Genomic DNA, 14,599 nt, shown 5'->3' on the forward strand with positions numbered 1-14,599 from the left:
GGGGCTGTTGGGTTTGGGAATAATACAAAAGTAACAACATCTACTTGGATGATGTTGATATAAATAAAAGGTGATTTACTAACTTGCAGAAGTTGATCATGTGGAATGAGTCATTGAAGCACACTATTGATATTAAATTGTAAATTAGAAATTAGAATTTAAAAGTTGACTTTAAGTCACTGCTGTATGTGTAGGATTTGAACATGCTTGACACTGGCACTGTAATGGTATCAATGAAGACACTGTAATAGTTAATAATGAGTGAGTGTGAGGTTGGTCTGCATTGTAGAAATTAACACAATGTCATGAATGATCAAACCAACTGCACTGTTACTTCCTAGAAAGTTGATAATTAGCTATCAGACAACAAAAGCACTTTTTGGAAATGCATAAGCAGTGTGTTGTATAGGACAAAAACATTCCATGTGCTTTTTCTCAGATGATGAAGTAAAGGACATTAGATGCTTCATGCTGCAGCAAAGTCCCCCACCAAAGAAGCCTGTCTGTATCTTCATCCTCTCTTCAACCGAGTTCTAATGGAGTCTCCACAGACAGGACGAGTACAAAGGGGCTGAAGCAGGCAGACAGGCACTCAGACTACTGAGAGCCGGCGCTTGGCAGAGATCCGATCCACATGAGAGCCTCCTTAGATCACAATCCTGCCTTCACTCAGGTACGCAGATTCACTCCCACCCCTCCACCGCAGCACCCCTTTCTCCATCTTCTCCTCGCTTTCCTTCATCATAGTCTCCCCCTCATTAAAACTCTTAATTGACTCATTCACACCTGCTCGTGCACTGGCTCATTTGGGACAAGCCTCCACCACCAGAGCAGATTTTCTCATCAACTGCAAGTTCACTCCGGTGCACACTGTCCTTCACTCACCTACAGGGCTAAACAATGATCTCAGACTGTGTGTACGTATGCGGGTGAATATCACTGTGTTAAAGTATGTGCACTCACATGTGTGAGTGCACATACATGAAACAAAGTGGAAGATTCTTCGAGAAAAAATACAAAGTTCTGAGAGAGGCTGTAATCAATAATCTTTTATTTGAGTTGTATTAATGTTAGTTTTCGTTAAATCAAAGAGGAATGATCTAAACTGTACATTGGAAGGTAAAACTGAAAGTAAATACATCTCTGTTTATTGCAATGTAAAACTGTGTTCACACAGGCTGTGGTAAGTACGTTACAGTAGGTTAAGGTGGAACCAGGAAGCACAGTAGCTTATCTAGTAGGAACCAGTACTTGGATTGTATCTTGTTGTCCCATATCCAGCTAATTGCGCGCTAGCTTAGTCATTCTCGTGCTTCAGCTCTGCTTTTAAATGATCTCATACATAGATGCCAGAAAAAGTAATTTCTCATCACCAGTGGCCTCAGGTACATCTTCATCTCCAGAGCTACAGTCATCAAAATCTTCCAATAACAAATCTGCGCTAAAACTGATACCCAGATGCTGACTATCATGTTACTATGATAGTACGCTAATATAAGCACGTGTTTTAATCATTGTGTTATAAATTATAATAAAAGGTGCGGTCATGTGACCAAAAAACATCTATTACTTGCCTTGGGTCTGTAGCGACCCTATAGTTAAAGTAAAAGAAAGAATAACACTAGAAAAACAAAGCTTTGTGTTAATTTTAACAATTTTAACCAAGCAAATTGTTAAAAACAAATAATTTGATTAACACCAAGGAGTTGAGGGCTTACTTGAATAAGATGAGTAGGTGTAACATAGTAAAACCTGTGCTATTGTAACATCCCGTCATGTTTGTTAATTTATTTATGTCAAGTTATGTGTCAGGTTTGTTATATGTTTATTGTTTAGTTTATAGTCTATGTTTAGATTTAGATTGTTCTCTTGTTAAGTTACAGTCATGTCTAGTCTCGTCATGCACTGTCTGTCATTGCACTTCCTGTTTTATTTTGTACTTACCTTTCCCTCGCATTTCAGAGCCCTTCCTGCCATTGTGGGATTTCCCGTTTGATTGTTGCCACCTGTGTCCCATTAACTTTTGTGTGTATATACAGTCCTCGTCTCCCTTTGTCCTGTGCCAGTTGGTCTTGTGCCTTCAAGAGAATTAATGTTTTCAAGTTTTTTTACTTCTCATCTACTACGTTTTTTCCTCTTAGAGTGATTTCTTGTTGTACTTTGTGTTTTTTCAGTAAATACCCTTTTGATTTTTCAAACCTTGTCCTGAGTCGTGCATTTAAGTTCAAGCCTTTGTGTCACGTTCCTAACAGCTATGAATTCTTTGTTTTTGTTTTTACTTCCCAAAAAGTGGTTTAAATAGATTGATTAAATTGTAGATGGAATTTCTTGGAACTGCTGCCATAGTATCTGTGACAGGCGAAACCGTTTTGGTACAGAAAGAGTGTGCATGTTACATAGTGACAGGACAGCATTTACAGTAGGATTTGCATTTTAATATGGTCAGCGGGTAAAATATTATTTTAATTTTCACATCACTTACAGACCATACATATTAAGGTGTGTAGGTATTTAAAAGTTCTGAGGACACTATGACTGCTTTAAAATCAATCCAGCAAACTTCTGAATGTTCAAGATAATATTTATGTCTTTGTCGGACAAATATTTTTTTTATTTTTTTGACATTGCTTTTGACAAAAAATATAGCAATAAAATATTTGAAGAAAAAAAACGAAGAGAGGGAAACATGGAGGCATTATTTGTATGTGAAGATAGACAAACATCTCTGCGGAAATACGCAAAGAAGAGTTTTATGAGTAACTGTGTGTTGCATAGGCTCGTAGAGGCATTGACGCGAACACTTCTCATATCTCAGCAATGCCTTGCATGGACCTGCGAGTCATTGGTTGATCCAAGTTCTATCCAAATGTGGCTGCAGAAAAGTACAGAGAGAAAAAAAACACGCAAGAAAATATATAATCTTAAAAAAACACATAAAAACAGGAAAATATTTTCTTACAACCTCCATGGTTGTTGACCTACATGCAGCCCAGAGAAGCATCTTGTCTTGCAAGAGTTGTCTATTCTTTAGTACGACACTAAAATGATACTTCCTCTTGAAATCACTCTGGATAAAGAGTCTCAACAAAATTCTTAATGTTGAAAAGTAACAGAAAAGTGACACATTGCCACAGTTTGACCAAAGACAGAAATCCATCTGAGCAAGCAAGACATACAAAGCAGCATTTGACTGATAGCCTGTTGAAGTAGACTCTGAACAAAATGTAGGAAAGAAATGTATGACTATATTTTTCATAACTAATGTGCATTCTGATGAAAAATAAGTTGATCACACAAATGCCATCAGATACATTTAGCTTCTGACCTTTCTCTTTCTCTCTCCATCTCAACAGTGATATTCTATAGCAAGATAACACTGAAGAAATGAATAAAATAAATAATCTATTTTGTACTTTGAATGATATGGTTGAATAAGTTGTTTTGACTAATGAAAGATACTTAACTAAAGCTTTGGCTCTGTTCTCTCTCTGCTTAGTACCAAGGCCACCTTTCGCTAAAATATTTCAACGCAACAACAAAAGATAGAACACTTGAACTGCTTTGCAAGGTGAGATTCATAACTGTTTATTTGACACTGAAATTGTCTCACAGTGACAGTCTGTGTGTTCAGCAGGGAGCCGTGGTTTGGCACCTGTTTGTCATCGACCTGTAAGAAACTATCATTTCAACAGGCATCTGTACACACCAGCGCACATGCAGTGTCAGTTCAATGTATGTATTGTATGCAATATGCGTGCAGGGATTTGTTTATAGAGGTCATGCCACATCCATGTTGAGCTCTGATCACTGAGTTGTGACGACTCCCTGTAGATATCTCCACTGTCCATAGAGATAACTCAAATGACAGAATATCTATCTCACAGTTGAGCTCCGAGTCATGAAAACGCTTGGCTAATGTTAAGTGGGGCCACATCAGAAAAAAGGCACGCATTAATTATATCCATCACTTTATGATGGGGAAATATATGAGGATTATTGACCCACGTAATTTCAGGTTTGTCCATACCAGCAATAATTTTGATTGGACTCCAAAATGTTGATCTGCAAAGAGTATGTAGCGTGAAGGGTTTACAATTTCTGCTTTAACCTTAACAAATGACTCAACCACTGACGGTAAGATGCCTCAATAAAAGCAAATATGCTTTATATTCACAGTATGACTGGCATGGGTACAAGAAAAGTCATGTTAGCATGCTCTAGCAGATGCGGACAAAACTAAAAAGATTAAGCACAGTCAGCCCATGCCCACATAATCCTGAGAAGAGGGGGCAAGGGCCACTTATCAAGCTGGAATTTCACTTCTGTGAAGATACATGTAAACATCTGTTCTAAGCTATGCAGAGAAGGGTGTTATGATCAATGGACTATAAATTGCATTTTTTTTTACCTTAATGGGACAAAATGTTTTACAGATAGCCTTGCATTCACCCATCAGAAGTAATCCGGGTTAAGTGACTCTCTCAAGGACACTTTGACATGCGGACAGGAGGAGCCTGGGATTGAACTGCCAACCCTGTGATTAATGCGGCTACAGCCAGATGCCACCTGAGCCACAGCCACCCCATCTGGGGACTTACATTGTTATGGTAGGTCGCAAAAGCTTGCAAATGGGCAGCGCCAACTCCTCTTGAATTCTAACGATGCGCCATGCAGACATGGCGTTAAGTAAGCTGATTGGTTGATTCAACTGAATGCAAATGTGATAGAACTTATATGTACAAATATAAAATAAATAGCATGGGATTAAGCAGCAGGCACAGCTCCAACTCTTAAATAATGTATCAGGTGCACGGTAGTGGCAAGGACCAATACAAAAAAAAACACCGGCATTCACAGACATAGGGTCTTCGTATTTATTATGGGTACAAAACCAACGCGTTTCAGCTAGAAGCCATCATCAGCGTAATCAAACCAGCAGAAATGGCAATTTATGAACACAGGTGAGGTTCAAACACCCATTATTACATAATAGGATCCATATTTGAATGAACTGCAGAGGAACAGCCTCTCATATGTTGTATTTTTCTCATTTCGGGCATTTTATCAATTTCCTATATGACCTTTCATTCATAAGGAGAGGCTGTTTCTGGGCTGTAGGATGGATCCTATTATGCAATTATGGGTGTTTGAACCTCACCTATTATATCATTTATAAATTGCCATTTCTGCTGGTTTGATTGCGCTGATGATGGCTTCTATCTGAAACACATTGGTTTTGTGCCCATAATAAATAAGAAGACCCTATATTTGTGATTCCTGATTCTTTGTTTCTACAAAAGTAAAAATAAATGTGATCATCTCAGAATGACCCCCAAGCAAGTGCATTATGTTATGATAAAATGTTGATATAAAGCACTGTGAAATAAACAGTCAACAAAATAAGAAAAATGTATGACGCAATAAATTCTCCAAATGATTATTATCACATTTATTTAATATAACGTTTTTATTGATTCAGAAACATCCACACAATGACTTTTGCTGAATAGTTTCCATTTATTTTATTTGGTCAGTTCAACAAATTCTGCCTGAGCATCAATAAGGGAACTTCCCGGACACTGGGCCATTGCAGGATAAATTGTCAGGAAAGATATATATTGTCTTTTAGAGAAGCAATTTGTTAATCTATGGTTTTCTAACAAAGTGTCCCCTTACAATAAATGGTCACGCTACAACGTGGCCTTGTGGGGGAACGCCATCTAAGCTGGGGTGTGGGTTGCTGCTTAAATGATGTATGCACATATCAGAGACAATGGTGTACAGGGAGAGAGGCAGATTTTTCCACCTAAGTGACTTCTGAGGTGCAAAACGGGATGTGAAGGCCCTTGGCATCGGCTGGCGCGTCTAACGGACTGGAAACAAGGCTTTATATTTAGCAATTTATGATCTCAACGCGGGGAAGGGAATGTAAAGGGGAGGGAGTACTGGGAGAGACCTTGTGAGGTGAAATGAAGGACATCGTCCAAGACAAACTCTCATCAGCAGATGTCGATGAGAGACGCCCAGCTAACAGGAACAAATGGGATGGATTCGATCTCAATTTGACATGTTGCTTTAGAAAGCCTTCCTCCACTTTGCATTCACTCTTTCTCTCTGACATCCATTCTCTATGTACAATATTGAGCAAGACCACACGCCTGTCTTACTGACAGGGATCACGACAGATGGAAAATATGTCGGGCTATACAATCAATACTTTCTCATTCTCATAATAAGATGAAAACACATTTGCTGTAGATGTTGAGGTCTCAAAGTTTTGTGGAAATTCTAGAAAATTCAAAGTGTAATTTCCTGTTTCACTAAAACCAGTCCCGCAGTATTTTAGTATTTTATTTTTACTGCGTAAATGGGAACACAAACGACAACTGAATCATGTTTACTGAGACAACAAAGAAATACATAGACAGGCATGCAGACAGGCAAACCAAACAGACAGTGACAAAATATTTAGTGGTGGTATGAGAAAATATATGTGGTTAATTTCCCTTTCCTGCACTCTCGCTGCGTTCCCCCTGCTGTCTGCCAGGTTTGCTGTTGGCAGAGACTCCCTATCTTTCTAGGATGATTATGTTGGCAGGTACTGTAGTTATGAGACCAGGTGATTAATCCCCCAGGGGAGGGAAACAACATTAACCTGCCTCTCAGCATTTGCTACCACATCACCTTAGGAAAAACACACCAGTCCAACAGCCCACATATTATCCCATAAAGGTTGGATCTTAAGCACTGTGGCATTTTGCACAGAATCCTTGAACTAATTAAAACATCAGCCCAGTACTTTAACTAGACTGCCAGTGATGAAGAGTACTAGCATGAGTAATTGACAACTCCCATATTCCTCAAAACTTGGGTCATGCAGTTTAATTGGAATAAATTGAACACAAATCCTTCTACAGCCCTGTTTCTTCCCCCTCTCCTTCACTCAGTAAATGGTTTGGAGATGTCATTGCCGAGAAATAAATAGGTGTGACCAGGATCAGGGTTAACTATGTGCTGCTGTACTGCAAGAAGTTGTTTTGATCAGTGTATCATTTGAACTGGAAGCAACCTTCTGGCTATGAATGATCTCTCCTACCAGTGTAAAGCACAGTACTTTTCCCCTCATAAGACTGCCTTACACTATGGCCTTATCTGGTGCTTGAGCCAAGCTAAAGAAAAAAAAGGATTGTTGGGGAACATGGTTCAGATCTCCTCCCAGTAATTGGAGATCACTGACCTGTAAAAGACTGCCAGGGATAGAAAGGGATCACCACTGCAGTCTGTGTAGGTACAGAGCCTATTGGGTAACATGCAGAGTAAGTATGCCTTCAAGCCCCTACAGCACTTCAGATAGGAGTGGCCTTTGCAGTGATATGTTCGCTTTAAAAAAGATCACTAGCATTAATCCTGTGTCCAGTATCGCTACAAAATCATTTTCAGAGAAAGAGCTTGGACAAAGAAAATCGTAAAAAAAAAAGGTTCTTATATTGACACGAGAAATGAAGATGCTTTTAAGAATGCATTGTAATTTACATAAGGAAAAGGAAAGGGACTTTGTGCTCATCACTGATAACTGCAGTAATGTGTTACAAAAATAACTTTCAAGCCTTTATAGGTGTGCAGGCCACCTGCAGAGCTGAGGCATACGCCTAGTGAAAGTCGTGACCAAGTGTCCTCAAAAGCTCAAGGTAAGATAGTCACGTATGGCACTTTCTCATCCATACTTCAGTCAAACAAACTAGGTAGTCCCCTTCCTTGAAGATAAAAAAGCATTAATCTCATCTTTGAGTTGCTTGTTGAAAGCTGATTATCAGCAGAGTTTGCAAACTCCTCTGAACATTAAGAGGGTATGACAAACTTCCAATTAGACATAAATTCAGAAGAAGTGAAGTCACACAATTCACATTAAATGTTGTACCGGAAGCTGTTCAGAATTGAAATTTCTGCAGCTCTAACCAATCTTAGCAGCTGCCGGGCGAATCACAGGAAAAAGTGACATCAGATACTCTTCATAGTAAAGTCTGATATTGCTAGGTTTGGGCTTTAGTTAGATGGATTTAAAGTACATGCTGTGAGATGTGGCACTGGCTCTGATTTGAATAGACTTTACAACAGTGTCAGCTAGTATATAAAGAGTCTCCAATCACACAAAATATACCAGTTCCACCAAATAGATATATGATTTAATTATGTATTTTAGAAATTACAATGGTCTAACATTTATTATTCTAATTTCATGTCATTTAAATTCATCGCTGTCTGTCTTCTCCTGCTTGTCTGCCTGTACCACCCAGCCTTCTGCCATGGAATTCATCTGTCTTCCTCTCTGTTTGGTGCAGATGGAGCAACATGACAAGGGCACAGGAGCCAATCCATTCCCACCTTGTCATCTGCAGGCATTTCGATCTGCCACAGCGCTCTTCCATCTCGATTAGGGGTGGCCTGCTGGTGGGGGACGAGTCTGTGTATGTGTTAAGTGCATGTATGTGTATGTATAAGAGGAGTAGGGGGTGTGTGATCTAAGTCTGAACTAGCCTGCACTGCAACAACCCCCTCTTCTTCCTCCCTGTCATCCACCTGTCAAAGCCAAAGCCATTGTCATGGTGTGGATTTGAAGAGCATCGCTACTTCACCGACACAATGACAATTACTGTCCCCTGGAGATGGGAAATGGCAGCTAACAACATTCAATTTCAGATCTGCGACTTCCTGATAATTGATGAAATGGTGTGACTCGGTTTTTTTTTTAATAGATATGATAGACTCGAGAAATTAATGCCCATACACATGACTCCTGTCAAAATGATCCTCCTCGGAAATGATGGATATGATGCTAGTTGTCTATGGCAGCTTTTTACTTGCACATGTATGCCCAAATAATTGTTCTACCTGTGAGAGATACTGAATACTTCTGCTGCATTTTCAATTCATTCCACCACTTTTTTCCAGTTTATTCACACTCTTTTATGTAGAAATTAGGCTAATAAAGAGTGTTTTTTATGGTAATTTGATTTGTAGGCATCTCAAATGTAATATAGTTGTAATTGGCCTTCTGCTCACAACTCATATTTTGTCTGCATGCCATCTTCCGCTACAGCAACCTCAGCTTACCCTAAGCGCCTACTGCTAAAGGCACTTCCCTTTGCCTGTCCCTGGTATCTATGAAACATATACCTTAAATCTTTCCTCCGACTCACTGCATGTATGTACGTTTATGACATGTAATACATTGTATTACAGTTTGTTCCATATGAGGAATATATTTCTTAATGTCTAAATTAACTAAATGAATCCAGTCATGATATAATTTGCATCTACCATTTGCATTTTTGGAAGTCCCTCTATTACAAGAAGCTCCAAATGCTCTGCAGCTGTGTACTTGATAACCTCTAAAATGACAATTTATGGTGTTATTGCATAGTGGACAGAAGGCCTAAAATCGTTACATTAGGAAAAGATTCAAACTAATTCTATAATGAACATACTAGCAAAACCCTTGTGTACACACTAGCATACATGTTTACATGTCAACATTCAGTAAACAAACACACATTGCACATGTTACACTCACCAGAATAGAGACTCACCTTGCACTTACATTTACCTTAACTGTGTTTTTAAAGGATTATGTCTACCAAAGCCTAGTGGGTAAATGTTTTTTTTAGAGAAATGGGCCTGTTTTTGTAGCAAATGTTTGCTTAATTCATTCTGTTAAATCCCTGCTGGAGCAAACAGGGAGAGACAGAGTATTATAGGGGACCACACACATACTCTCTCACACACACACACACACACACACACACACACACACACACACACACACACACACTCACACACACACACACACACACACAGCTGGCCACCGCTGCCTGTTTGTCCTGACTAAATGTGTTTGCACCTCTCTTCACGTGGATACAAAGCTCACCAGTCCATCCAGGATCTATCACCATCTCGTACACCGTCACACTGGTGTCCTTCAGAATGCTCTTGCTGTACCAGAGAAATCAAGGTCCAATTTTTTTCATTTTTGTAACCTTGCGTGAAACACAATTTGATTGCATCATTCTATTAACAGAGGACTTCTTATTGACTGTGTGTTCAAACCCCCAGAAAAGGTTACTGAGGATGGGCTCAATATCAAGCAATGTATGTTGGAAAATTGGTAAATTGATAGTTTATTCTCTAGATAGATGGACAAGATATTTATAACACTTTGTTAATGGGTAATATTTGTTTTGTCAACCGTCTATAACATTTGACTAATATTTGAATGTCTTGAATGATTATAATACCTTGTTAAATTATTTCAATATTTGTAAAGCATCTATAAACATTATTTTGATAGATACTAATTCTTTGTCAATGTTTGATATTTGGTTTTTGGTCCATTTATCTATTTCCGTTTATATATGATACGATTACTTAAATGTTTACAAATCATTTGGTAATTATTAACAAATACTTGATATATAAAAGGTTATTATTTGTGAAACAATACATAGTTTAATAATGGGATCAAAATGTAATTTTTATTGTCTCTTATCAGCTATGATCAAATATATAATTTATAAACCAATTATTTCATATTATACATAACAAATGATAAATTAACATAAATGATACCATTAGAGATAATTAATAAACATTTTTTATTAAACATGTCTTTGTTTGTTAACAGTAAAATATCTATAATATATTAACTTTATCAGTTTTACAATGAATTACTGATGGCTGTTAAAGTATTACCTTATGTTTGGATACTGCAGATAATCTAGTACAGACATTATAAGATGTTTTTATTTTGATACAATTGAAAAGATAATGTGACAGCATTTATATTATGTATATATATATATATATATATATATATATATATATATATATATATATATATATATATATAGAGAGAGAGAGAGAGAGAGAGAGAGACAATATTCACTAAATATTTACTTAGGGTTACTACAGTGGGTTGGTGTTGGCACACTGTACATGTGGTGCAATTGAAAGAAATGAACAGTTGAGAAAGAAAGTAAAATAGGTTGAATGTCATTATGTCCAATCTTCTGTCCACACAAGAGCTGTGCTTATCTTCATGCAGTGTTGCTTCGTTACTTACGTTGTGACGTATGTAAATTAAAATAAGTCAGTGTTGACAGAAAGTCCTGTGTTTGTTTTACCCATCCTTCCATCATTTTTATTGTATAGGAATGTATTGTAGTGTCAGAATTTTGCCAGTTTACACTCATGATAACTACTTTTGCTTGTTGCGAACAAGAATTAACGGCCCTGAAGCTGGTAGTTGTCAGGACGGAGCTGCCACTATTTCATAATTCTTTGCATTGCTTCCAAACACGGTTTACCAACATAATGCTCTCTAATGAGTCTTGTAGTGCTTGTGTAACGCACGGGTTGTTGGCAGGGTTAGCAATTAAAGTCTATGCTGCTCAATAGTAAATTAAACTTAAATGACCCAAGGTACAATCTCATACAGTGCCCAGTAGGAACATTACATATCCACATATCTGATTGCCTCATTTTAGTAGCCAAGGGCATTGACCTCAGCATCAATCTTTCTGATTGGCTTAATGACGATAGTTTTGACCTCATTATCCTTGCACCTCTGACCGTCTCTCTCCTCACTCATTTATCTCCCCTTTCTCCTTTCCTCCTTTCTCCCAGTGTAAGACCTGTATATCCGGCTGATACTGGATACCGTTTTTAAGTAGGATATTGCCCTGTCATGTCATCCTAATATGGTATGATGGAGGTTCTTCTGTGACTGCAGTAAGTTCAATATACTGTGGATAGCTCTATTAGTAAATCCTTTCATTCTGGATGCATTAAGATGCATTTTATAATCATTATGTTTCATAATTTAAATGTTAAAGCTGCAATGAAATCTCCCTTAATTCAATTAGTCTGTCTGTAAATGGAAAACACAGCTTATGGTGGGATAACTGTTGTTGGTAATTCCACACTGATAAGAAAATGCACTGTTGGCAAAACTCTATTTTAAATTGTGATCTGAAAATGGTCAACTTCAAACATGCTGTTAAGTCTGAGAGTATCACTATGTCTGTATCAGGATTGGTCTCCAATGCCATATCAGTTTAATCTAATCCTTCCTTGTTTTCCCCCTCGGAGAGAAAACACTGCATATTTTCTCTGGCAGTGTTTAAATATCTCTCTCAAGGTTGTGCCTGAGAGGCTGTTTGGGAGTTAGTGTCTTACTTCCCTCACTCTCTCTCTCGACTCCACAGTGAAGAATATTAAAGCACTATTTCTGACATCCCTTTAATTATAGTAATACCCAGAGAGCTCTCCAATAGCTATATTGTGAGACACACTCTACTTGATACAGTGACCAAAACAACCTGACACGCTCTTTCATGCTGGGTGTATTTCAGGTGAAACATCACATTACTTTATCAAAGCTTACTTTTCGAAAACTTCTCCTTGTTTTTGTTGAAGTACAGCCAGTTCTTTGAACTATCTGCTTTCTTTCATACTGCTCTGCCTCTTAACCAGTCCATTATACTCAGCTGGCCTCACTTTTGTTTCTGCTGTCTGTCTATCCTTCTGCAATAAATACACCACTAGAAATCACACGAATAGTGTTATTTTCAAAAATCTATTTCTAAATCAATTTTGTGATACTTTTTAGTAGGTTTGTTGTTTGTGTAGCAAGTTGAGAGTTACTGTATGTGTAAAGTAATCATTAATAAATTCATTATTTGCTGACAGCACGATAAAAAATACTGAGTTTTCATTTTTGTATTGAGTTATTTGATTACCTGGATATATGTTACAGAATGTGGACAGTATTTGCAAACTATTGCCTATTAAAACATGCAGTTGAATATTAGCATTCATTTGGAGTTGTGTTGTTGCCCACCTGACTAATGTAAGCCCCATACTCTCTCTCCTTATAGCTCTGTTTTGTGTTTACTCCTGACCTCCATAAAGAAATATTTTGGCTCTTGAGCTGTTAAAATGCACCACCGTACTTACAAGCTAGTAACTAACTTCTTTTTAGCAGAACATTTTTTGGTGATAACAGCTCCCCTCTGTGGCTAGAAACAAGGGTGATGAGGGTGGCGAGACTTAATTAAAACAGTAAAGTTGCAGGCCATAAAATCAAAACAATGAGCTGAAAGACACTTAAACACCCCGCAAATCTGAGGGGAACCACAGATTTGGACGATAATTCTTTGTGAGTTCATCACTACAACGGCGCCTTTCACATCACACAGTCATTTTGTACATTGTAAATATAAAGCTTTAATATGCCTTGACATGGTAAAGTTAACATTTTCCACCATTTGTTTAAATTTTTGGGGAAAAGTTGAGCTTCTTATGCAGTTTCTTTCAGCCTGTTTCAAGAACTACCTTCTTCAGTGAAATTGGTAAAGACAAAGGTAACGATGGGACGCACAATACAGCTGATTAAGACTGAATGTCAGTTGGTGTTGACAGTCGGCAGACATATAGGGTGTGATATGTAATGATTCTAAATCTCGGTAGTTGATATTTCTTTACCACTGTTGTTGTTCTATCAAATCCTATCTAAATTGTAAAGATGGAGTAGAAACAATTAAGAAATGTTGAGATGACAGCAAATCCCATTCAGCCTGTTCTGTTTTATCTGTGATACCAAGTAGAGAATGAATGAAAAAAAGGTACTGTAGATGAGTGATCAGCTCCAGGAAACAGGTTCACATACAGCCCAGTGAGCTTGTTCCCGTGATGCTGATGAAGGTGAATTCTGACTCTCGGGAAAACCGGTTTTGCTTTGTTGTCATAATATCTTGCCTTAAGGGATAGATGACTCACAGTTTACACACCGCTACGGCATTATGACAGACGTGTAGCATCTGGTAGAACAGAGATAAAACTTCAGCATTCTGCATAGTCATCAAATGGTTAATGTGCTTTTACATTTATTTCTTACTGAAGCAACACACCACCACCAACTGGATTTGTTGCTAGTGACATTTCTGTTGTCATGAGGAAATCCGTCCAGTTTTTGATTTCTAAACTTAAAGGTTTAAAATGGTCCTCTTCGGGTTAAAAAACCCCCCACTTGAAAATAGGATGAACTCAAAAATACACTTTGGAGAGAGATTTAAGTATACCCTCTTATTCATCATTGGCCATCACACTCACAGCATGATTGCTACAATTTGAAGTTGCAAGGTTTTCACCCCACGGTTGTGGTGGGGGTGTGACAGAAATTCTGCATCCAGCCTCCAAAATTTCAAGTGACGAAGATTGAACTCTTGTCCCCACCGTATTCTTCTCATCCTCAAAACTTGTCTCCCCTTTTTCCCTCTGATGGCGTACTTCAAACAGCGTTTTCACTGTGTTTTATGCTGCACAACAAAGAGTGACTGCATCCCTTCCCGTGTTGAAAAGGCGCCTGGGTTTTAGAGAGCTTGTCAGTAGAAATCTGTCAAAAGTACTCAGCAGAGTTACTGGGGCCTAAGGAGTACAATACCCCCAGACCAAGAGGGCTTACCACGTGAACCCAGACACTTCACATAGAAATGAACTCTGCGGAACAGAATTCAAACGCCCTGGTTGACACTCTAACTGCAAT

Source organism: Cottoperca gobio, chromosome 21 (genome assembly GCF_900634415.1).
Source record: "Cottoperca gobio chromosome 21, fCotGob3.1, whole genome shotgun sequence".
Lineage (NCBI taxonomy): Eukaryota > Metazoa > Chordata > Actinopteri > Perciformes > Bovichtidae > Cottoperca > Cottoperca gobio.